The sequence below is a fragment of the Orycteropus afer genome, unplaced genomic scaffold, assembly GCF_000298275.1.
Source record: "Orycteropus afer afer isolate SDZICR_OR568_19922 unplaced genomic scaffold, OryAfe1.0 scaffold00039, whole genome shotgun sequence".
In the NCBI taxonomy this organism is placed as follows: domain Eukaryota; kingdom Metazoa; phylum Chordata; class Mammalia; order Tubulidentata; family Orycteropodidae; genus Orycteropus; species Orycteropus afer.
The window spans coordinates 8,432,741-8,459,452 of record NW_006921626.1 but is presented as its reverse complement, the minus strand read 5'-3'; positions in this window follow the sequence as shown (position 1 = coordinate 8,459,452).

Sequence of the window (26,712 nt, the reverse complement as noted above, 5' to 3'; positions counted from 1 at the left end):
ATACATGTACCAACATTTAAAAAATATATATATTTTAAATTCTATTATATGAGAATCTATGGTTATATAATTATAATTTTGGCCCAAATATGACATTCTGCTTATTTTTAAACTATGAATTTATGGCATATTCAAGTATGTGTTCACCTGTGATAACAATTAGCATTCTAATTATTCTTCTTTAGGTATGAGATTTAACATTCTAGCAGGGAACACTTTATATCTAAAAATATTTAATTCTCCTTATGACTATATATATATTTTTTTTTTTTTTTTTCCCCCAGAGACTTTCTATTTCAGTAGGTTTTATCTGGGTGTTTTTTGTTTGTTTGTTTGTCTTTGCACATATTGATGCCTTCTTCAACCTCTTTGGTAGTCTCTATTGTTCACTTGGTTCGATTATGTGTGTTCATAATTTTTCGCTGAGGAATTTTTACCATGAGTGCTTTAAAGTCTTTGTCAGAAAATTTTAACTTCATTGTGATTTTGATGTTGGTATTTGTGGTAGTTAAGGTTCATGATTCTAAGTGTTTTAACAGAAACACAAACTGTGATTACTATGAGTATTTCTTTCTTGTATATGTACATCAAGTATTTTTGTTTTCTTCACCTATAAAATGTAAGATATAAGTGGATCTAATGCATTTTCAGCTGCACATGTGTCAGTTGTATCATTAGGCACAAGTATGATTTTATAATTGTCTTTATTTAGAGTTTATGTATGGCTTAAGGAGATGTGTACAGGCACCAGGTTGACAGGGAGTGAATTGTGATTGTTAAGGTTGAGTGTAAACTTGGCTGGTCTGTGATTCTAGGTGGATTAGTAGTATGATGTAGTCATCCCCTATGCTGAGATCTAATATATTGTAATCAACTCCATGATGAGATCTGCTATGACCAGTCAATCAATTGAAAGGGAGTTTCCTTTAGAATGTGGCCTGCCTCTAATACATATTGAAAAGCTCCAACAAAGCTCACTGGCTTTTTGCTTGATCTGTATCATGCATCTGGATCATCATCTAACTTCTGGTTCTTGGATTTGAATCAGTGGCCTGCCATATAGCCTTTCAATCTTGGGATTGTTGCCTTCACAGCCTGTGAGTCAACAACCTGCCATCTTACTTACCAATCTTGAATTCATCAGCCTCTGAAGCCAGCAGCCTGCTGTATTGCCTGCTGATCTTGGGTTTGTCAGCCCCTGTAGCTACATGATCAGGAGAAACCTCTAGCTCAATGTCTGACCTACAGACTTGGGACTTGTCAACCATCACAACTGTGTGAGTCATTTCCTTGAGATAAATTTCTCTCTCTTTCTCTACACACACACACACACACACACACACACACACATATAGTTGTTGTTGTTGTTATGTGCCGTCGAGTGGGTCCTGACTCATAATGACCCCTCCTTGGGTTTCTGAAGCAGTATCACTATGGAAGTAGATTGCCCAGTCTTCCTTCCGAGGAGCGGCTGGTGGGTTTTAACTGCCAGCCTTCTGGTTAGCAGTCAAATGCCTTAGGCACTACACCACCAGAGCTCCTATACACACACACACACACACACATATAGTTGTTGTTGTTATGTGCCATTGAGTCATCTCTGACTCATAACAACCCTATGTACAATAGAACGAAACACTGCCTTGTCCTGCACCAGCCTCATGATCCCTACTATACCCAAGCTCATCACTGCAGCCACTGTGTCAATCCATCCCATTGAGGGCCTTCCCCCCTCCACTTTACCAAACATGACATCCTTCTCCAGAGAATGATCCCTTTGACAATATGACCAAAGTAGGTGAGACAAAGTCTGGCCATTCTCTCTTCCAAGGAGCATTCCAGCTGCACTTCTTCCAGGACAGATTTGTTAATTCTTTTAGCAGTCCATAGTACTTTCAGCATTCTTCACCAAAACCACGACTCAAAAGCATCAACTCATCTTCAGTCTTCCTTATTGTCCAGCTCTCATGTGCACAAGAGGTAACTGAAGATACCATGCCTTGGGTTAGGTACATCTAGTCTTCAAGGAGATATCTTTGCTCTTCACACTTGAAAGAGGTCTTTTGCAACAGATTTGCCCAATGTAATAAGTCTTTTGATGTCTTGACTACTGCTTCCATTGGCATTGATTGTAGCCTCAAGTAATATGAAGTCTTTGACAATTTCAATCTTTTCTCCATCTGTTGTGATGCTGCTTATTGGTCCAGTAATGAGGATTTTTGTTTTCTTTATAGTGAAGTGTAATCCATACTGCAGACTGTAGTCTTTAATCTTCATCAGTAAGTGTTCCAAGTCATTCTCACTTGCAGCATACAAAGTTGTGTCATCTGCGTATCTCAGGTTGTTAATGATTCTTCTTCCAATCCTGATGCCATGTTCTTCTTCATATAGTCCAGCTTCTCTGATTATTTGCTCAGCATACAGAGTGAATAAGTATGGTGAAAGGATACTACCTGATGCACTCCCTTCCTGATTTTAAACCATGCAGTATCCCCTTGTTCTGTTTGAACAACAACCTCCTGGTCTATGTAAAGGTTCCTCATGAGTACAATTAAGTGTTCTGGAACCCCCATTCTTCTCAATGTTATCCATAATTTGTTATGATCCACACAATCAAATGCCTTTGCATAGTCAATAAAACACAAGTAAACATCTTTCTGGTATTCTTTGCTTTGAGCCAAGATCCATCTGATATCAGCTATGATATCCCTCACACCACATCCCCTTCTGAATCCAGCTTGCATTTCTGGAAGTTCTCTGTCAATATATTGCTGCAATCATTTTTTAATTATCTTCAGTAAGATTTTACTTGCATGCAATGTTAATGATATTGTTCAATAATTTCCACATTCTGTGGTATCACCTTTCTTTGGAATAGGTACAAATATGGATCTCTTCCAGTCAGTTGGCCAGGTAACTGTCTTCCAAATCTCTTGGCATACCCGAATGAGTGCCACCAGCGGGGCATCCATTTGTTGAAAAATCTCAGGGGGTATTCCATCAATTCCTAGAGTCTTGTTTTTTTTTCCATTCCTTGAGTGCAATGTTGACTTCTTCCTTCAATGCCATTGGTTCTTGATCATATGCCACCTCCTGGAATGGATGATCATCTATCAATTGTTTTTGGTATAATGACTCTGAATTTTCCTTCCATCTCCTTTTGATGTTTTCTGCATTATTCAACATATTGCTCATGGAATCTTTCAATACTGCAATTTGAGACATAAATTTATTCCTCAGTTCTTTCAGCTTGAGAAATGCCAAGCATGTTCTTTCCTTTTGGTTTTATAACTCCACCAGGTCTTTGCACATTTCATTGTAATAACTGACTTTTTCTTCTTGAGTGGCTCTTTGAAATCTTCTGTTTAGCTCTTTTATCCTGTCGATTCTTCCACCAACTTTAGCTACTCTTAGATCAAGGGCAAGTTTCAGAGTCTCTTCTGAGATGCATTTTGGTCTTTTCTTCCTTTCCTGTCTTTTTAATGACCTTTTGCTCTCTTCGTGGATGATGTTGTTGATATTATCCTACAATTCCTCTGGTTTTTGGTCATTGGTGTTCAATGCATCAAATCTACTTTTTATATGGTCTCTAAATTCAGGGGGGATATAATCAATGTCATGTTTTGGTTCTTTTGCACTTCTTTTAATTGTCTTCAGCTTCAATTTGACCTTGCATATGAGCAGTTGATGGTCTGTTCCACAGTCAACTTCTGGCCTTTTTTGGCTGAAGATATAGAGCTTCTCCATTGCCTCTTGCCACAGATGTAGTCAATCTGATTCCTGTGTACTCTGTCTGGTGAAGTCCACATGCATAGCCACTGTTTGTGTTGTTGAAAAAAGCCATTTGCATTGAATAAGTCATTGGTCTTGCAAAATTCTATCATGAGATTTCCAGTGTCATTTCTATCACCAAGGTCATATTTTCCAACTACCAGTGATTCCTCTTTGTTTCCAACTTTTGCATTCCAATCACCAGTGATAATTAACACATCTTGATTGCATGTTCAGTCAATTTCAGACTGCAGAAGTTGGTAAAAATCTTCAATTTCCTCATCTTTACCTTTGTGGTTGTGTGTAAATTTGAATAATAGTCATATTAACTGGTCTTCCTCGTAGGCATATGGATATTATCCTCTCACTGCCAGCATTGTATTTCAGGATAGATCTTGATACTTTGTTTGTGATGATGAATGCCATGCCATTCTTCTATTTGTCATTCCCAGCATAGTAGATTGTATGATCATCTGATTCAAAATGGCCAAAACCAATCCATTTCAGTTCACTAATGCCTAAGATATCAATATATCATTTATAATATCAATATATTGTTTATATATATATATATATATATATATATATATATATAAACAAATAACAAACCCACTGCCATCGAGTCAATTCAGACTCATAGTAACCCTCATTATCTCTGAGGTGGTAAATCTTTATGGAAGTACATTGCCCAGTCATGCTTCCATGGAGTGGCTAGTGGGTTTGAACCACCAACCTTCTGGTTAGCAGTCAGATGTCTTAGGTATTGTGCTGCCAGAGCTCCATCTACACACATACACACACACACACACACACAAACTTCACTGGTTTTGTTTCTGTAAAGAACCCAGCCTAAGGAAATAGCTATTAATTTTCACTCAGTTTTCTTCCTGATTGTTGTTATGATGAGTGATTCTTTGGACATTTTTGTACTACGCTACAGGACTCTGAATCTTATTTAAACTTTTTGTTTTAGCTGCCTTCCTGAGTCACCACTCCTGTGGGGGGAGGGGAATCTGCCTCATTACTGCCAGCTATCAGTATAAGTCAAGGTTCTCCACTTGACCTTTGTTGACACCCAAGGGGAAGGTTCTTCATTTTTGCCATGTGGGAGTGGGAGTTCCTACTTCCCACATGATCTCCACTTATACTTAAGTGAGGGTGGAGACAAAAGTCTTGGGTCCATCCTTAGCCTTTGTGTTGCATGTGCAGATTGTCCTGAAGGTTGTTTCCAGATCACAGTATCCACCAAAATAGTGGGAAAAGAATTCCACACAGTGTTACCAACCACTCCTTGGTGTTATATCTATTTATCCTAATCAAGTCATACACTTGAGACACATACATGGTGTGGGCAACAGTGAAAGCTGTTTCAATACACACAGATAAAAGATAGTGTACAACAGGAAAAGTTCCATCATGAACAGTCCTCCCTGGCTCAAAAGCTATCTAGGCAGGAGAGAAAACTTCCACAGGGACCCTCTCTATTTACATCATGGATGAAGGACCCTGAGGATCTTCCCTTACTTGGTTTTCTATTCCAAGGTTTATATATTTCCCTACATAGAACACAATGCAAATTTTTCTTTCTGATCACCCAGAGAGAGGGGTAGTCATATATGATGGCATCAGCCTGAAATTGTTAGCCTAGAAATATATCTCTTTAGCTTGCTGCTTATTTAGACAAGCCATTAGGCTTTAGAGGGTGAAATAAAATGATTTGTTTCAAAACCCAAAGATGCTAGCAGGGGGGATGGAATGGAGAGTAATTGCAGCCATTTGGGCCATCCAAAGGACTGCTCCTTCTCAGTCTTGGACATCATCCCAGCAGGGGTGTTGGAGTACCTCATTATAGCCTCATGAATGTGGAAGTCTCCATTCCCCAAAAGGCCTTTGCTGGCATGGGTGGGGATTGGGTCACAGTTTTTTCTGTGGTGTCTGGCTGTAGTAGAGAAGTTACTGTCTTTCCTTTTCCTTTAGTTTTGTTGGGTGTTTTTTGTTCATTTTTGTCTGTCTATGTTAGTACTGGCTTCCTCAGCCTCAAGTCTGGGATACATGAGGAAAAAAGAAAACTCAGGAAACTCACCACTGTGTTGTTCCTCAGTTTCCACAGTCCCTTGTTGGTCTGTCTTCTTTCTACCTTTCACAGACATCAGGTCAATTTAGACTCATAGTGACCCTATAGGACAGAGTAGAACTTGCCCCATAGGGTTTTCAAGGCTGTAAATCTTTACAGAAGCAGACTGCCTTGCCTTTCTCCCACAGAGCAGCTGGTGGGTTTGAACTACTAACCTTTTGATTAGCAGCCAAATGTGTTAACCACTCTGCATGCAACCAAAGCTGTACATGTGCATGTGTGTGTATGTGTATACATATACATACATACATAAATTTGCCTAAATATATAGGTATATACATATACATATATACACACATATATATCATCCAGTGTTGTTAGGAGGAATAGGAATGAATGTGTCTATTCCATTTTTTCAGAAGTGGGATCTCTCCCCCTTCCTCCACCACCATCTTCATTTTAATATTGGCTCTGAGCCCCTAATTTTCACTTATGCTTTATTCTCCTGTTTTACCTTTTTCTTCCCCTTAGACCCATTTTCCCCTCCCTACTCCACCACCTTACACTCTTGTTCTTTTTTCTGTGCTCTCTTTCTCTCCTTCCCCCCATTTTTATTTTTTCCTTTTAATACTGAGGAAGGGTCAATTGGATTTAGCAGAATCAACCGGAAACCATTTAAAATCCAGCCATCCCTCAGTTCTACTTTCTTCACTCTCATTTGGTGCACAATCTCACTCTAGATATGCACACATGTGGTCAGATTGGGATTGGGGCCCACAGCCCTCTGGTGATCCCTCTAAGTATCCTCAGCTCATATTACACTGCGATTGCATATCTTCCCAGTCATTAATTTCTGTGACTAATTTTTCTCTTGTCCCTTAGTATCAGGTGATTTCTACCTCCCACAATTCATTCTTTGAAGTTTAAGTTGCTTTCTTACACTTCCTCCTTCATTCATGTGGATTCTTTGCTCATTACAAGATCTTGATTGCAGAGTGATTATAAAAAGACTCTAGTTAATAATTAGCACCTCCCAATCTCCCTGACTACCTATACCCTTTCTCTGGACTTGCTGTAACCTGTTTCAGTTCTGCTTGAAGTGATGCTCTAAGGTGTTGCCATTTCATAGACCTGATGCTTCAAGACTCAGCTTATTCAACTCTGTTGTGCCTGCTGGGGTTTCTGAAGGGGAAACTGAGTAGCTAATAGTCTATTTTTCTAACTGTCTCAGGAAGCAAATTCATGCAGGGCATATATCTGCATAAAAGAAGTAGTAGCTACATGGCTAAAGGGTAAAGCCACCTTTTTATGCACTGTACAAAAGTGGAGGCTGACTTTAAGTCATAATTTGCATGTTCTTCTTGCAGAGCTATTTATCTGGAGATGTTAAAGTTCTCTGTGGGGAGCACTCATTTAGTATTATATAAATGGACTCTGGCTGAATCCATGTAGCTCAGTCAGATTTCTAAGAAGTGGGCAATGTGTTAACTAGAATAGCTTTCTGTAATTCTCTAACAACAGGCTCCTGGTATGAAGGAAAAGCTGAACTTAACACCATGCCTCTCCCTGAAAGAGAATTCCAGAAGAGGTGGCATTAAACGTAAATCCCAGGGATTTAGAGAAAATTCACATCTCTAAAAGGGACTGTAGTGGGCAGTGCCATTCAAGTATTATCCTCAAGTTAGCAAAACTCTTCCCACAGTCAGAGTAGGGAAAATAAAGGTAAAATTTAAATAAGCAAAGCAAGGCATCAAGCATGATGACAAGAAGACCTGGTTTCAAAAGCATCCAAAGAAAGAGGTTTAACTCAATTTAAGTTGAATTGATGGAAAGAGCTCAGTGTTTCTTCCCCACATGGGCTGTAGTGGTCAATAGCAAGAGTACCTGTTTTAATTTATGAATTTAACTCACAAGCACCATTTATCAAGGTCACACTGAAAATCTCAGAAGGACTTACCCGGCATGTAGACTTCTGTTTACTTTATCCCACTGTGGTCACATAACTTAGCTCTGAAGGGATCTGAGGAAAGAAATTATCTCTGCACTGGTAAGGATGTTTACATATGGGATTGGGATGTTCTTGGGTCAAATGTGTTTAGAATACACAAGAGCTCTGGTAGCATAGTGGCTAAAAGCACTTGACTGCTAACCAGAAGGCTGGCGGTTCAAACCCACCAGCCACTCCTCGGAAGGAAGGTTGGGCAATCCTACTTCCGTAGTGATACTGCCTCAGAAACCCAAGGAGGGGTCGCTATGAGTCGGGGCCGACTGGACGGCACATAACAACAACAACAACAACAATCTGTATGCTGTCTTCCTCCCATTTTCCCCTTCCTACTCCACCACCAGGGAGCTCTGGTAGCATAGTGCCTAAGGCACTTGACTGCTAACCAGAAGGCTGGTGGTTCAAACCCACCAGCCACTCCTCGGAAGGAAGGTTGGGCATTCCTACTTTCGTAGTGATACTGCCTCGGAAACCCAAGGAGGGGTCGCTATGAGTCGGGGCCGACTTGATGGCAAACAACAACAACAACAACAACTCTACCACCTTACACTCTTGTTCTTTTTTCTATGCTCTCCTTCTCCTCTCCTTCCCCTCATTTTTATTTTTATAGACACCTTATAACATAGAAGTGTCTCTTTGCCTCATGGTCAGTCTTGGATCCACAACCAGACTTCAAGCTCACTGAAGACAGGGACTGCATCTCAGATTTCAACATTCCCTGGGACCTAGCTCTGGACTGGGTCACTAAATGCTCCATTAACTTGACAGGGCGTGACTATTATTCATAGTAGTTCTCATGGGCAGCCTGGGCCAGGGAGCCAGCCTACTAGGGAATGAGAGGGCCTGGAAAGGAGTCCAAAGACCATGTCATCATGTGAGGATGAGAATATCATTACATAACTGCCAAATTATATCATTATGTGAATGCCAAATCCCTGAGCATGCACCAGACAAGGAACACATAATCTTAACCAACACAGCCAGTGTTACTCTCACCTAGCACCTCCGTGTTTGTGACTGCCAGACATACATTGTTATGAAAAGTAGTTGGATAGTAATTTTTTTTGTATTGTCATAAATGCAAAATATTGTATAAGGAAATAGTTGATATCTATCTATCTATTTATCTATGTTGTTATTGTTTGTTGCCATTGAATCAGTTCCAACTCATGGACAGCCTATGAGTGCAGAGTAGAACTGCTCCATAGGGTTTTCAAAGCTGAGATATGTGCACATATACACATATTTATGTTAGTGTGTGTGTGTGTGTGTGTGTATACACAGTGAAACCTATGAGAGCCATAACTTGATTGGACTGCCTTGTTTTCCTACTTCTCGTAAGTTTTCCATCTTTGACAGGGTACCACTTTTCTTACCACTTTTCTATTGCTCTCTATGAGTGGAAAATATTTGAATTTTCTTTCTCTGACAGGTTTCCACCTTACACAAGTTCTGGCTTTTGCAGGTTTTACTATATTTATGGGTGTGTGTGTGAGAGAGAGAGAGAAAGAGAGATTGAGATTTATTTTAAGAAATTGACTCACACAATTATGGGAGCTGGCAAGTACAAAATTTGTAGGACAGGCCAGCAGGCAAGGAATCCAAGAAAGAGTTGATGTTGCAGTCTTGAGTCTGAAATTTGTGGGGCAGACAGCAGCTGGATACTCAAACAGGATTTCTACATTACAATCTTGAGGTAAATTCCTTCTTCTCAATGTTTGCTCTTAAGGTCTTAAACTGATAGGATGAGGCCCACTCACATTGTTGAGAGTAATCTCCTTTACTTAAAAGTTAACTGACTGTAAATGTTAATTACACCTACAAAATAGCTTCATAACAACATCTAAGACTAGTGGTTTAACTAAACAACTAGGCACCATAGTCTAACCAAGTTGACATATAAAAGCAACCATTACATTGGTTCATGGGTACAACTCTGAGGGAGAGGTGTGCTACATTTGAATTCCTGAAGCAGATCAGTGAGGGGCTGCTGTGGAAGTGGATGTTTCTCTTTTCAGAAGATCTGTTTTAGTCATGACTGGAGCCCCATCTTTGGGACCAGGCTGCCCAAAGTCTTTCTACTCCTAGCCAGTAAAGATGTCTTTACTACCAAGTAGTTTATAGTAAAGATCACTGAGTGTATAAATGGTTTGTGCTCCACTGCTAACCTCAAGGTTCATGGTTCAAGCCCATCCAGTGGTACTGCAGAAAAAAGGCCTAGCAATCTATTTCCATAAAGATTATAGCCAAGAAAACCCTATGGAACAGTTCTAGTCTATGACATATGGGATCACCATGAGTTAGCATCGACTCAACAGCAAATAACAACAACAAAGTTTATAGTAAACTTTGAGGCTGAAGGGGGAGCTGGATTGACAGTAAGATTGTGGGGAATCCATGCAAACCTCTATGCAGGTGTGGAACAAGACTCAAAATGATTAAAAAAAAAAAAAATCAGGCTTACTGGTCTGATAGAGATTGGTGAAACCAAGACTATGGCCCCTAGTCATTCTTCAGGCCTAGAACTGAACTCTATCCCATGGCTTCCAGTCAAATAAGAGACAGGTGAATAAGGTGAACTTTTACACCAGGTGGGTACACTCGTTAGAACAAACAACCATGGGAGATCAGAAGGGCAGTATTTGCATAGGGAGATAGCTCAACAGGAAGGAATGCATGGGAAAGAAGGACCAGGGAAAAGGTAACCACAAGGAGGAAGTGGGGAGAGAGCTGTTACATTATGGGGACTGCAATCAATATCATGAAACAAAATGTGTAAGAACTGCTGTATGGAAAATGAATTTGCTCTGCAAACTTTCACCCAAATCACAATACATAATGATAATCATAATAATAAAAACCTCTGTGTAGGAGAACAGTTTGAGTAGGTAAAAACTAGTAATTAATTGACACTGACACTGACTAATGGTGACCCCATGTGTGTCAGAGGAGAACTGCACTCCACAAGGTTTCCAAGATCTTTCTTCTGAAGCTTCTCTGGAGGGACTTGAACTTCCAACCTTCCAGTTAATAACCAAGCATGTTTACCATTTGAACCACCCAGGAGTTCACATTGAGTTAAAAAAGAAGAAGAAGAAGAAGGGCTGTAATACAAATGGCTTTCACATCCTCTGCCTCCTATATACAGAAACACAAACTCACACTCATGCACACTGCCTTTTGTTGTTGTTGCTGTTGTTAGGTGCCATCAAGTTGGCTCCAACTCATAGTGACCCTATGTACAACAGAACAAAGCACTGCCTGGTCCTTTGCCAGCCCCACAATCCCTGCTATACCTGAGCCCATCATTGCAGCCACTGTGTCAATCCATCTCATTGAGGGCCTTCCCCTTTTTCATTGATCCTCCACTTTACCAAGCATGATATCCTTCTCTAGGGAATGGTTCCTTCTGACAGCAAGACCAAAGTATGTGAGATGAAGTTTGGCCATTCTCCTTTCAAGGAGGAATCCAGCTGCACATCTCCCAGTACAGATTTGTTAGTTCTTTCAGTAGTCCATTAGGAGCTCTGGTAGCATAGTGCCTAAGGCACTTGACTGCTAACCAGAAGGCTGGTGTTTCAAACCCACAAGCCATTCCTCAGAAGGAAGAGTGGGCAATCTACTTCTGTAGTGATACTGCCTCGGAAAATCAAGGACGGGTTGCTATGAGTCAGATCAGACTTGACAGCAGTGAGTTTGGTTTTGGTTCAACAGTCCATGGTAGCCTTAGTGTTCTTCACCAACACCACAACTCAAAAGCATCAACTCTTCTTTGGTCTTCCTTATTCATTGTCCACCTCTTAAATGCATAAGAGGCGACTGAAAATACCATGGCTTGGGTTAGGTGTACCTTAGTCTTCAAGGAGACATCTTTGCTCTTCAGCACTTGAAAGAAGTCTTTTGCAGCAGATTTGCCCAATGCAATACGTTGTGTGATGTCTTGACTGCTGCTTCCATTACTGTTGATTATAGAATCAAGTAATATGAAGTCTTTGACAACTTCAATCTTTTCTCCATTTACCATGATGCTGTTTATTGGTCCAGTTGTAAGGATTTTTGTTTTCTTCATATTGAGGTGTAATCCATACTGCAAACTACAGTCTTCAGTCTTCATCAGTGTTTCAAGTCATCCTCATATTCAGCAAGCAAAATTGTATCATCTGCATATTGCAGGTTGTTAATGAGTCTTTGTCTAATCTTAATGCCATGTTCTTCTTCATACAATCCAGCTTCTTGGATTATTTGCTCAGCATACAAATTGAGTAAGTTTGGTGAAAGGATACAACCCTGATGCACTCCCTTCTTGATTTTAAACCATGCAGTGTCCATTTTTCTGTTCAAATGACAGCTTCCTGGTCTATGTACACATTCCTCATGAGTACAATCAAGTGTTCTGGAATTCCTATTCTTCTCAGTGTTATCCATAATTTGTTATGATCCACACAATTGAATGCATTTGCATAGTCAATAAAACATAAGTAAACATCTTTATGGTATTCTTTTCTTTCAGCCAAGATCCATCTAACATCAGCAATGATATCCCTCATTCCACATCCTCTTCTGAATTGAGCTTGCATTTCTGGAAGTTCTCTGTCAAGGTTTTCTTGCCAGACAGTTCTATTTGGCCTCATATCTTTTGTTGAACCATAATCACCATCTTTTTGCTTCTTCTGGACTTTAGTCTTGCTATCCATAACAGTTGCATATGCTGTAGGATGTGATGCAAAAGCATTTGTGAGAATTTACTGGCAGTTAAGAGGCTATGTTTTTCCAGCTTAGGATCTTTATTAGTTGGCCAAGCTTTGTTCAGAAAGAGCATTCCAACCAGGGGAATCATTTAATATAACACTGGGAGCACATGTTACTTATTCCTTTTCTGCTTTGTAATCTCACCTTTGTAGTATCATTTTACCATAACACTTTTTCTCTGTGTCTTGAGCATCTCAAATGAGTAGATATGGTTTCCTCACTTTCTTGCCATATCTGTAAGTGTTTCAGATACAAACCATTCAGTCTGGTTTTTCAGCTGTTACCAACCCACATCATATTTTTTCTGTGTGGTCCGACCCAAACTGTCCATTCAGATCCCTTTGCTTTGCCATTTGCAAGTGTCTGAAATCATCGAATCTCAGCTTCCAAAAGTCTTGGTTCCATTGACAGGACACATATGTGATGACTCTTAGTGGAAATTATGACCTACAAAATCTAGATTGTATGTAGGCATGAAGGAAATTTTTTAAATAAAATTAAACATTAAGCTGTGAACAGCATTAGAACTCTGTCCATTTCTTAACTTTAAAATATGCTGATATACCTTAAACTGTAGTTATAGATCATTGTCATTTTGCTATTTAGAAATAACCAATGTGTTTTCTAAAACTGTTGTGTAATCTACTTTCAGTGTTCATGGAGAATTGTCATGGATGTAAGCTGCATGTTAGACACCTGTCTTTTAAAAAAAATGTATTGATGTGAAACGTATTGTTTTTTCAAGTATGAAAGTAATCATTTAGCAAATGAGCTCGGTGATTTGGTGTTTGTTAAAGTAGGAGAGTGACAGACAGGTAATCTATGCATATATCAATAGTGTCAAGACATAAAATGGGGGGAAATATATTTTTGTCCATAAATAAATAAAAATATACCACTAATGCAGTGGAGCATAAACCATGTATACCCTCAGGGACCTTTACTCTAAACTACTTGGCAGTAAAGACATCTTTATTGGCTAGGAATGGAAAGACTTTGGGCAGCCTGGTCCCAAAGACAGGACTCCAGCCATGACTAAAGCACATTTTCTGAAAAGAGAAACATCCCCGTCCACAGCAGCCCCTCACTGATCTGCCTCAGGAAGTCGAATGTACCACACCTCTCCCTCAGAGTTATACCCGAAAGGCAGTGTGATGGTTGCCTTTATGTGTCAACTTGGTTAGACTATGGTGCCTAGTTATTTAGTTAAACCATTAGTCTAGATGTAACTATGAAGCTATTTTGTAGATGTAATTAATATTTACAATCAGTTGACTTTTAACTAAAGGAGATTACTCTCAACAACCTGGGTAGGCCTCATCCTATCAGTTTATTGCGTACAGCCTAGAGCATCTTAACTCCTCTCAGGGTCCACCTGCTTACCTGTGCTACCCTTAATCTGCCTCTCCAGCTTATCAGCCTCCTGCACCCTCTGTTCCTATTGATTCTTCAGCTCCTTGGGGCATTGTCTGCTCTTCATTTCATTCCATGGCCTGTCACGGTGCTATGATTTCCAGGCAGAGGGAAAATGGAGTTATTTATCAACCTCTCATGCTGCTTCTCCTCCTCTTTATGCCCGCCCTGGCCACAGGCTCCCAGTGACCTACGTTCATGCCCGGACAGGGTGGACAGAGATTCTTCTCTGGTCCACTGAGCTGTCAAAGTCCCACAGACTGGGTTCGCAAGTTTACTCTCATCTCTAGATTAAAAAATAATCTTTATGAAAAATCCACTGGCACTGAGGGAGTACCCACAGCCAAAGGATGATTTCTCATGGTTTGGCTGGGCTCAGCCCTGAGAAACTGATATTATTTGGGGAGCAATACAAGTGAGACTTTTTGCTTCTTAGTTGGTAGGAGCCATTTTAACACTGACCATTATGAAAACAACAACATGCTTTCCTTTGGGAACTGGGGTCTTGGTCATGTTTATACTGTGGCTCAGCTAGTGCTTAGCTCTGTTTCATATGTCTATTATCTATTTTTATTTTCAGACTTCCTTGAAGGCATTCAGGATGTTCTCAAATTTGAGCAGCCATCTTTTCTCTCCCATTTCCTGATTTCTTGCTCCTCACCTTCTGAAAACATAGTGGCTGATAGAGGCAGTAGTGGTTCAGTGTAGAATTTTCCCCTCCATGTGGGAGACCTAGGTTTGCTTCCCAGCCAAGGCACCTCATGTGAAACCACCACCTGTCTGTCAGTGTTGGTTTGCATGTTATTATCATGCCGAACAGGTTTCAGTAGAGCTTCTAGACTAAGATAAAAAAGAAAGGTCTGACAACCTACTTCTGAAAATCCACCAACAAAAATTCTATGGATCACAATGGCCCAATCCACAGCCAGTCATGGGGGTGGCTCAGGACCAGGCAGAATTCTGTTCCATTGTGCTATGAGTCAGGGGCTGACTAGAAGGCAACTAACAACAGTGGCTAACAACATTGGAGATTTGAGTCAATCGAGTCTCCAGCTCTGTAATTTATTACTGTGTGGCCTTGGGCAAGTTCTCTCACCTCTTCCACTCTCAGTGTCCTCATCTGTAAAGCAGACTACAACAAACTAGCAAGAAAGGCCTGGTGATCTACTTCTGAAAATTAGTCAATGAAAACCCTTTGAATCACAGCAGAACATTGTGTGGTGTGCTGGAAGATGAGCGTCCCACATTGGAAGGTACTCAAAATATACAGGGCTTGCAACAATGGACTCAAGCATAGCAATGATTGTGAAGATGGTGCAGGACCAGGTGAGGTTTTGTTCTGTTGTGCATGGGGTTGAAGCCAAGTGGAATTAAAAATCATGCCTGTATCCTTGTTTGGAGACAGATAAGTAAACATGATAACTCAGTTCCTTAAGAACTGAACAGAATCAAAGCTCAGTCACATCCTGTCTCTTAACTCCATTGGAGGCAGATAAGTAAACATGATAATTCAGTTCCTTAAGAACTGAATAGAATGAAAGGTCAAGTCACACATCCTCTCCATGTCTTCCCCCCATAATATATATATTCCCCCCCAGGGGTATAGTACCATTTGCTGTCCCTGTTCCACTTATGTACTTGTGTGTCCATCTATGTACCCACTTGTGGATTATTGTTATTACTGCTTTTGCAGGATTGTGTATGTAAAAGGATTCACCTCTATTGCCTTTAACTCTTGTGCTCCTCCCAGTGTCTTCTTTTGCCTTGATCTGTTTGTGCTGACCTCCCCCTTCTTGCATATTGCCTTTCCCTTCACCCAAGTTAATATGTGTCTATTATGTAGTTGGTAATTTTCCCTCCCCCTCCCATTCTTAGTAATTTCATCATTTTTTGATGAAAAAATGTTTCTTTCCTTGATGTTTTTATAGTGGCTGATTAATACAATATTTGTCCTTTCGTGATTGACTTACTTCACTAAGCATAATGCCCTCCAGGTTCATCCACACAGTGAGGTGCTTCACAGATTCTTCATTTCTTTCATGTTGCAGAGTAGTGCGTTGTGTGTACATATCTTGGTTTGTTTATCCATTTATCCATTGATGGGCACTTAGGTTGTTTCCATCTTTTTGCCCTTGTGAATAATATTGTGATGAACATGAGAGTGAAAATACCTGTTTGTGGCACATGTCTTCTCTAGGATACATACCTAGTAGTGGGATGGTTGGATCAAATGGTATTTCTATTTGCAAATTTTTAAGGAAGCACCATAGCATTTTCCACAGTGATTGTACCATTTTACAGTCCCACCAGCAGTGTAGGAGAGTTCCAAGCTTTCCACACCCTTGCCAGCATTTGTTGTTTTCTGTCTTATTGAACTTTGCTATTATTGCTGGGGTGAGATGATATCTCATTATTGTTTGATTTGCATCTCTCTGATAGCTAATGATTGTGAGCAACTCTTCATGTGTTTGTTGACTGCCTGGATGTCTTCCTAGGTGAAGTGTTTGCTTACATTCTCTCCCTATTTTTTGTTTGTCTTTTTCTTGTTGAGGTGTTGAAGTTTTCTCTAGATTTTAGAGATTAGTCTATTGTCAGATATATCATTGTCAAATATTTTCCCCCAATCTGTAGGTTCTCTTTTTATTCTTTTGGAGAAGTCCTTTGATGCACTTAAGTATTTTTAGGAGGTCCCAGTTGACTAGTTTCTCTTCTGCTGTTTGTGCATTTTTGGTTATATTTGATAGTCTATTTAGGCCATAAATTAAAGCCCCTAAATTTGCTCCTACTTTTTCTTTTTGCTCCTCTTCTTTCTTCCAATTTGTGTGTGTGTGTGTGTGTAAGAGAGAGAGAGAGAGAGAGAGATTTGGGTGAAAGTTTACAGAGTAAATTGGTTTTCCATTCAACAATCCATACACATTCTGTTTTGTGATATTTATGGCAATCCTCACATTGTAACAGCATTCTTCCCACTTCCTCCCTATGCCCACGCCTTCCCTTTGTTCTTCCTTCCTATCCCCTCCTGCCTTCCTAGCTCTACCCCTGGGCAAATACTGTCCTCTTGATATCAAAATCTTGATTGTTCTAAATGAGTACAAACCTCCTGATATTAACTGTTCAGCTTGCAGGCCTTTCTATTATTTACTGCCAGTTGAGTCGCAGGGGTTCAGTTCAATTCCTAGCTTGAAGGGTTTCTAAGGGCAGTAGTCTTAAAAGTTCCACCAGTCTTCATCAGACCAGTAAACCTGGTCTTTTTCATGATTTTGAATTTGGCCCACATTTCCCCACACTTCATAATCTGGGACTCTTATTGTGAGCTCTTTCAGAGCAGTCAGCAGTGTTAGCTGAGTACCACTTAATTCTTCTAGTCTCAGAGTCATGGAGGCTGAGGTTCACATGCTCCATTAGTCCTTTGGACTAATTATTTCCTGCATCTTTGATTTTCTTCACTCCTCTTTGCTCCGGATGGGGAGAAACCAATTGTTGCACCTTACATGGCTGCTCACAACTTTTAAGACCCAGTTGCTACTCACCAAAGTAGAATGAAGAGCCTTGTCTTTGTGGACTATGTTATGCCAATTGACCTTAGTATCCCCTGAGACTGTGGTCCTGAGCCTCCATACCCAAGAGCTCATTCCCTCAAAGTGTTTAAGTATGACTAAGTTTTCATAACTTTTCCCCCTGTTTGCCCTACTACATTCATGGATATATTTGCAGCACATATAAATACATAGGGAGATAGCCTCTGTCACACCTACAGATGTTCGTGGGTGTAGTCCCATTTGCCTTCCTACCCTTATTTAGCTTGAGTGTTAATCTATGCATCCAGTCATAAATTTTGTTATTACTATTATTGCAGGATTGTGTGCATAATAGTATTCACCTTTGTTGCCTTAACTCTTGTGCTCCTCTCTATGTTTTCCACTGTCTTGATCATTTTGTGCTGACCTTCTCCCGATTGTATCTTGCCATTCCCTTCACCTAAGTTAATATATGTCTACCCTCTAGTTGATGGTTGTCTCTCATTTCCTTCCAATTCCTGGTAACCTTCAAAGAATAATTCTTTCACTTTATAAACCATTTCTTAAATTTTTATAGTAGTGGTCTCATACAATAATTGCCCTTTTGTGGTTGACAAATCCCACTCAGTGTAATGTCCTCTAGGTTCATCCATGCTATGAGGTGTTTTGCAGATTCATCAATATACTTTAACATTTTGTACTGTTCCATTGTTTATATGTACCATAGCTCGTTTGTTTATCCATTCATTCATTGTTGGGCACTTAGGTTGTTTACATGTTTTTGCTATTGTAATTGATGCTATGATGAAGTTGGATGTGTATATATCTGTTCATGTCATGGTTCTTGTTTCTCTAGGATAGATATGTGCCTAGTAGTGGGATTCTGGGTCATATGGTATCTCTATTTCTAGCTCCTTAAGGAAGCACCATACTGCTTTCCACAGTGGTTATAACATTTTACAATCTCACTAGCAGTGTCTGAGTGTTCCATTCTCTCCACACCTTCACCACCATTTGTTGTTTTCTATTTTTTGAACTTTGCTATTAATGCTAGGGTAAGATGATTTCTCGTTATTGTTTTGATTTGCATCTCTCTAATAGCTAATGATTGTGAGCAATTCTTCATGTGTTTGTTAGTCACTTGAATGTCTTCTTTGGTGAAGTGTACGTTCATGTATTCTGCCCATTTTTCAATTAGATTACTTGTCTTTTTTTAGTTGAGGTGTTGAAGTTTTCTATAAATTTTGGAGATTAGTCCCTTGTCCAATATATCATTACCAAATTGTTTTTTTCCCAGTCTGTAGGTTCTCTCTTTATTTCTTTGACAAAGTCTTTTGATGCACACAAATATTTGATTTTTAGGAGGTATGATTCATCTGGTTTGTCTTCTGCTGTTCCTGCATTTTAATATATGTCTGAAAATGTATTTGTGCCATGTATTAGGGCCCCTAAGTTTTCCCCTATTTTTTCTTTGATGATCTTTATGGTTTGGGGTTTTGACTGCTAACCAGAAGCCTGGCAGTTCAAACCCACCAGCCACTCCTCGGAAGAAAGATTGAACAATGTACTTCCGCAGTGATACTGCCTCGGAAACCCGAGGAGGGGCTGCTATGAGTTGGATCCGACTCAATGGCAGTGAGTTTGGGTTTTTTTTTTTGGTTGTTTGATCCATCTAGAGTTAGTTTTTGTGTATGGTGTGAGATGTAGATCCTGTTTCATTTTTCTGGAGACTGATACCCAGTTTTGCCACCACCATTTGTAAAAGAGACTATATTTCGCCCATTCAATGGGTTTTGGCCCTTTGTCAAAGATCAGCTGTCAATAGGTGGATGGATTTATTTATGGGCTCTCAATTTTGCTCCATGGTCTATGCATCTGTCTGTCATTGTACCAATACCAGGCTATTTTGACTACTATGGCTGTATAGTAGGTTTTGAGATTGGGGAATAGGAGGCTACCTCTTTGTACTTCTTCTTTAGTAGTGTTTTGCTTATTCAGGATCTCTTTCGTTTCCATGTAAAGTTTGTAATTAGCTTTTCATTTCTTAAAGAACGATGCTGGAATCTGGATTAGGATCCATTGTATCTGAAGATTTCTTTGGGCAGTATCGTTATTTTTACAGTTAAGTCTTCCTATCCATAAGCACGGTATATTCTTCCATATATTCTTTAAGTAGTTCTCTTTTGGTTTCTTGTAGTGGTGTTTTGTAGTTTTCTTTGTATAAGTCTTCTGTGTCTTTGGTTAGATTTATGCCTAAATTCTTCATTTTTTATTGTTGTGGTGGATTACGTTGATTGTTTTTCTAATGTTGAATTATCCTTGCATAGCTGGTATGGGTCTCACTTGGTCATGATGTATTATTTTTTTGATATGTTGTTAGAGTCTATTGGTTTTGTTGAGAAATTTGCATTGATATTCATGAGGGATATCTTTTTTAGTGATGTGCTTGCCTGGTTTTGGTATCAGGGCTATGCTTGCTTCATAGAATGATTTTGGTAGTATTCCATCATTTTCTATATTCTGAAATAGTTTGAGTAGAGTTGGTGTTAACTCTTCTGTGAATGTTTGGTAAAATTTGCAGTGAAGCCATCTGAGCCAGGACTTTTTTTATTGGGAGTTTTTTTTTTTTTTTTTTTTACGATTTGTTCAATTTCTTCTTTTGTGTTGGGTCTATTCCAATTTTCTACCTCAGATTGTGCTAGTTTGGGTAGGTAGTATGTTTCTAGATATTTGTTCATTTCTTCTAGGTTTTCAAATTTGTTGGCATATAGTTCCTTGTAGTATTCTCTTATTGTCCTTTTTATTTTGATTAGTTCTGTTGTGATATAGCCTGTTTCATGTTTTATTCATGTTATTTGCATCTTCTCTTTCTTTTCCATTGTTCAATTTGCCAATAGTTTTTCAACTTTGTTAATTTTTTCAAAGAATCAACTTCTAGTCTTGTTTATTATTTCTATTGTTTTTCTGTTTCATTTATTTCTGTTCTAATCTTTATTCTTTCATTTTTTCTGGAGACCATAGGCTTTTTTCTAATGGTAGTAATTGTTGGGTTAAGTGTTGATTTGCTTTTTTCTTCTTTTTTTTTTTTTTTTGATGTGTGCTTTTATTGCTATAAATTGCCCTCTGAGCATTGCTTTTGCTGTGTTCCAAAGGTTTTGGAATATGATGTTTTCATTCCTGTTTGATTCTAGTAATTGTTTTAATTTCACTTTTTATTCTATTATCCAATAGTTTTTAGGCAGGGTGTTATTCAGTGTACATGTATTTGATCCTTTTCCCCCTGAACTTCCTATGTTTGGTTTCTACTTTTATATCATTGTGATGAGAAGATGATTTGTGTTATTTCATATTTTAAAAATACATTGAGGCTTGGTTTGGGACCTAACATATGGTCTATTCTAGAGAATGATCCATGTTCCACTGGAAAAGAATGTGTATTGCATTTTTATTGGGTGGAGTGCTCTGTATATGTCTATGAGCTCAAGTTGGTTGGTCAACTGTGTTCTTTAGATCTTCTGTATCTTTGTAGAGTTTCTTTCTAGTTGTTCTGTCTTTCATCAAAAGTAATGTATTAAAGTCTTCTACTATTATTGTGGAATAGTCTATTTCTGTTTTCAACACTATTAAAGTTTAATTTATATATTTTGGGAATTTTCATTGAGTGCATAAATATTTATTATAACCCCTCCTTGTCCCCTATGCTGGTTTTTACCTTGAAGTCTATTTTAATGAAAAATTAATATTATCACTCAGGTTCTATTTTTGGTTGCCATTTGCTTGATATATTGTTTTCCATCCTTTGATATCTGGTTTATTTATATCTTTTCATCTAAGGTGAGTGGCTTGTAGGCAGCATATTGATAGGTCCAATTTTCATATTCATTTTGACATTCACAGTCTTTTCACTAGTGGATTTAATCCATATATTCAGTGTAATTATTGATAGGGATGAATTTACCACTGTCGTTCTTTTATATTTTTTATTGTGTTGCTGATGATTTCTTTGTTCTGTATAATTTTCTGTGTTGAGTTCATTTTGTAATCAAGTTTTTTTTTTTCATTTTTTCATTGCTGTTTATCTTGTTTTTACTAAGTCCTTATGATTTTCTTCTTTCTTATTTTGGTTAGAGTGTATATTAATTTTCTTTGTGGTGCCCTGCAATTTATTTTTATTTTCCTAAGTTTAAAACAAGAGCTCTGTTGGTATAGTGTCTAAAGCATTTGACTGCTAACCAGAAGTCTGGCAGTTTTGATCTCACCAGCCACTCCTCAGAAGGAAAGTTGGGCAATCTACTTCCATAGTGATACTGCCTCAGAAACCCAAGGAGGGGTCGCTATGAGTTGGATCCTACTTGACGCCAGTGAGTTTGCTTTTTGTTATTTTTATTCTATCTTGATATCATCTTCCTTCTCCAATGAAGTTCATGTAATTATTTCATGTATTCCCTTTTTTCCTTTTGCAGTTATACCTGTGTACAGATTGATGTCTTTGGTTCACTATTTTCAGTAGTGCAAGTTTATTTGACTTTTGAGAATTACTTTTCTGGGTTGGTATCCAGGTGTTGTTATCGTTTGTCTTAATTTCAGGTTGTTTTCTGATGTTAATTCTCTTTCCAAAGGAATCCTATCAGCATTTCTTTAACAGTGGTCTGGTTTTTATAAATTCCCTTAATTCTTGTTTATCTGGAAATATCTTAATTTCACCATTATATTTGAGGGACAGTTTTGCTGGATAACTAATTTTGGTTGGCAACTTTTTTATTTCAGGGTTTGATATATATAATTTCATTGCCTTCTTGCCTACAAGGTTCCTGCCAATAAATCAGAGCATAGTCTTATTAGTTCCCCTTTTTAGGTAACATTTTGTTTTTCCTAAGCTGCTCTTGGTTTTTAGTTTTGAAAAGTGTGATCATGGTGACTCCTTTTGGGGTCTGTCCTCTATGGGGCTCATTGAGCTTCTTGGATGGATATTATTTTGGTTCTCTTGTGCCACTCTAACAGAAAATACTACAAATGGGTGGTTTTAACAAACAAGAGTTTATCATCTTACAGTTTAGGAAGCTAGAAGCCCGAGTTCAAAGTGCCAGCTCTAGGGGCTGGGTGAAAGTCCTTCAACCTTGGGCTTCAGCTCTGCCTCTTGCTCCCAGTCCATCTCTTCACTCAGGCGGCTGCTAGCTGCTGAGGCTGACAAACCCAAGGTCAACAAGTGAAAAGGCACAGTCCTGATGTTAACAAACTACACAGTGGGCCATTATTAATTCAAGTCCACTAAAAGTCCCAAGATCAGCAGGACAACATGGCAGGCTGCTAAACAATGACATGCAGGGTTCAAGCATGCTATCAACTCGTGACCTTCCTCAAAGTTTTTTCATATATACTGGAAGTAGCCCACATCCCTAAAGACTCCATTATAGAGTTAATTACCTATCTCACCATGGTGAATAACCACATCCAGCTGCCCAGCCACTCATCCAGGCCCAGCCAAGTTGACATACACGTAACTTTAACTACCACAGACATCTTTTTATCTTTCATGATATTAGAGAAGTTTTCTGCTAGCAAACCTTTGATAATTCTATGGTATTTTTGACTCCTCCTGTTATGCAATTTCTATCACACAATTTTTTTTTCTCCTGATAATGCCCCACATAATTCTTAGGCATTCTTCATTTTTCTTCCTTTTTTCTGATTTTTCCTCATGCAAATTGAAGTCAAGGGATTTGTCCTCTAAGTTGTTGATCTAGTCCCCTATCAATTCAACTCTACTCTTTTGTCCTTCTAATGCATTATCTGTTTATGAAATTTTAGTGTTAATCTTCTGGATTTCTAATTGCTATTTTTGTATGGCTGATAATTATCTATTTATTTTGTAATTTACTCTTGTATTCATTTCCTGAATTCTTCTAGGGTATTGTCTGTGTTTTCCTTGACTTTCTTTGTGATTTCCTTGAGATCTTTGAGGGCCCAATAGAGAAGTCTTTTGAATTCTTTATAAGGTTGTTTCATTGCCAATTCTTATTCTGGGGGGTTTCCTGGTTCCTTGTTTTGGTCACTTGCTTGAGCCATCTTGTTCTGTTTCCTTGTTTGATTTGAAGTTGTCTGTTATCTCTGAGACATTCTGGTGTTATTATATTTATTTTTTGGTGATGCATTGATTTGTTTCACCCTGATTTTTGTTTTGCTACATCCAAGCAGGCAGGGCAGGAGTGCTATTTTGGTCATTAGTTTGGCAGCACTGGGGCATTCCTCACTTGTCTTCAAGTGGGTGGAGTAACTGGTGGGAGTGTGGGCACAGGTCTCTATTTCCTGGTCATGTAGAACAGATGCATGTGGGGTTAGTAGGTATTGTCCACCATCTATCATTGATACAATGGTGCAGAAGTGGGTGGTTGCACTCACCTGTTGAATGGGGCAGTAGGTGGTATGTGTAGTGCATGTGGCTGAGTAGTGGGGAAACAATGTCTACCAATGTCTATCTCCTGCCAGATAGGACAGAAAAAGAGAGAGAGAAAAAATGATGAATAAAATATGAAAGAAGAAGAAGAGAAATAGGGAAAAAATAAATTAATTCAAAGGAAGAAGCAGCAGAAAAAAGAACAGGAAAAAAAGTGATATTGCAGCAGTTGCACACACCTCTAAGGTGATGGGCACATGGGTTCTATCTCTTGGGATGTACACTGCCAGGTGCAGTAGTGGCAATGCTGTTGTGCAATCCACAGGAGCATGTGCCCCTGCCTGTGCAGGCAACAGAAACCTGGTGTGTGGTCTGCACATGCATGGACCATGTGTGTGCATACCCCTAAGCATGCAGGTAGTGAGTGTTTGACATGTGGTCAGTGTATGTATGCATGCCAATAATGGAGACTGTAGGCACACAACCTGCAAGGGTGTCCTGTAAACATCATGGGCACCAGGCATGTAGTGTAGTCCAGTGGGGGGGCAGTGCTGTGGGGGACTGCTGGAAGGGAGAGGATGAATGGTAGTCCAAGTAATTTGGTCAGATGGGGGGTAGTAGAGGGGTGTGACTGGCCACTGGGTTGGTGGGTGTGAGGGTGCCTCACCCCTGGTCACAGGGAATGTGTAGAGGGGAAGCCAGGAAGCACACTTCTCTGGTTGCTGTTCACTGGCACGGGCTTGGTGCAGTTCTGGGTAAATGCAGCTGATTATCTAGTTCTTGCCCCAACTCAATCAAAGGGCACTGAATGGACTCTAGCATCTCCAGTTGCTATTTCATAAGCCTTCTTCTTCACATAGGCACCCAGCCCAAATGACTAGGGACCACTACTGATGAGCGGTTTCATCCCCATTTACTGGCTCCCTTCCTACTGTGCAGTCACCTGTGTTGCCAGAGTTGTTGCCCCCTTCCCAGAACTTTCCTCTCTTACATCTGGATTGTATTCTGCTCACCTTGCTTCACTATTGATTTGTTTATACTGTATCTCTGTTTTATTGGAGATACTGTGAAGTTGGCTTCTTCTCACCTGTGCTTGTTGCCTCTGTGTTTCAAAATGGCCCCATTCCATCTCATTCCTTGATGCCTGTTTTTGTTCTGTTTCTTTTTCCAATTGGTGCCTAATCAATTCTTTATCCTTTCCTTTGCTGCTCAGATTTCCAGGATTATTATCTGTATCTGTTTACTTGGTTTCTTGGCTCTTTGTTGTAGAGGGACTCAGCAGAGTGTGTCACCAGGATGCCATCTTGTCTCCTCCCTCTCAGTTTCATAAAACATTTGTTTCAGTTGTGTCTATGTGTTTGTGTCTTTGTCTGTTTATATTGATGTAAAATGTATTGTTTGGTATGTATCACATCAAGAAAAGTTTGAAAGTCACTTTATTAGATTTTGAAATTTATACTGATTTCTCACTGTTTTATTCAGAGTACTAGACTTTTTCTTAACTGCTCCAACTAGGAATCAGCAGTTTTCTTACCCACTTCCTCACTTTGCTGCAGTGATATGAAACAAATTCTCCCAAACCTGCTTTCATCATTTGACTTCTCCCCTCTAGCTCTAAAAGCTCTAGGGCTTTCTCATGCCTCAAAGGGTAAATTCAAATTTGCATCGACTCCCAACCCAATACCTTTTTGGCCTTATCTTCTCTACTCCCCACTATTCAAATTCCCCTCAGGATGTCTTCCTGATCTACCTTTGGTCTGCCTAGGAGGAAAGCCCCTATGTCTCTAGCCATCCTCCAGGCCCTGTCCTGTCTAAGTTTCACTTCCTTCTGAAACCCTCCTCATTCTGCCAGCTACAGTGATTTCTCCTCCTTGTGAAAGCATAGTGTCTCCTGTGCAATTAGTGATTGGGTCCCAAGTCATGTGTTGCCTGGGTCAGTTGTTAGATTGTTGCATTAAAAACCACACTATCTCATAATAATGCTTTTGAGATCCATCTATGTATCACGTGCACCATGAACATGTTCTTTTGTTAATCACTGGGTAATATCCCATTGCATATGACACAATTTGTTTATCCATTCACCTGCAAATAGACATTTAGGGTGTTTGCAGTGAGGAATGAACTGATGATACATGCAATAACATAGATGAATCTCAAAAATATTAGGCAGTGGATGGATTAAATTATGTGCCCCCCCAAAATATGTGTTGTAATCTCATTTGAGAACATTTTCCTTTGTTATGTTAATGAGACAGGATTGGTGTAGAGTGTCTTAAGTCAATCTCTTTTGAGATCAAAAAGAGATTAAACAAGCAAAAATAGGAAGTAGAGGCAGAGATGGGGAAGATTGATGCCAAGCCACATGGAGATCTCCAAGGAACCAGGAAACAAGCTGAAGAAATCAGGAAACAAGCTCTTCAGGAACTGACAGAGAGAGAGAAAACCTTCTCATAGAACCAGTGCCCTGAATTAGGACTTATAGCCTCCTAAACTGTGAGAAGGGAGCTCTGGTGGCATAGTGCCTAATGTATCTGACTGCTAACCAGAAGGCTGGTGGTTCAAACCCACCAGCCACTCCTCGGAAGGAATACTGGGCAATCTACCTCCATAGTGATACTGCCTCAGAAACCCAAGGAGGAGTCACTATGAGTCGCATCTGATTCAACAGCAATGAGTTTTGAGTTTGAAACTGTGAGAAAATAAATTTGTTTGTTAAAGCCACCCACTTGTGCTGTTTCTGTTACAGCAGAATTAAATAGCTCAGACAGGCTGAGTGTAAGAAGCA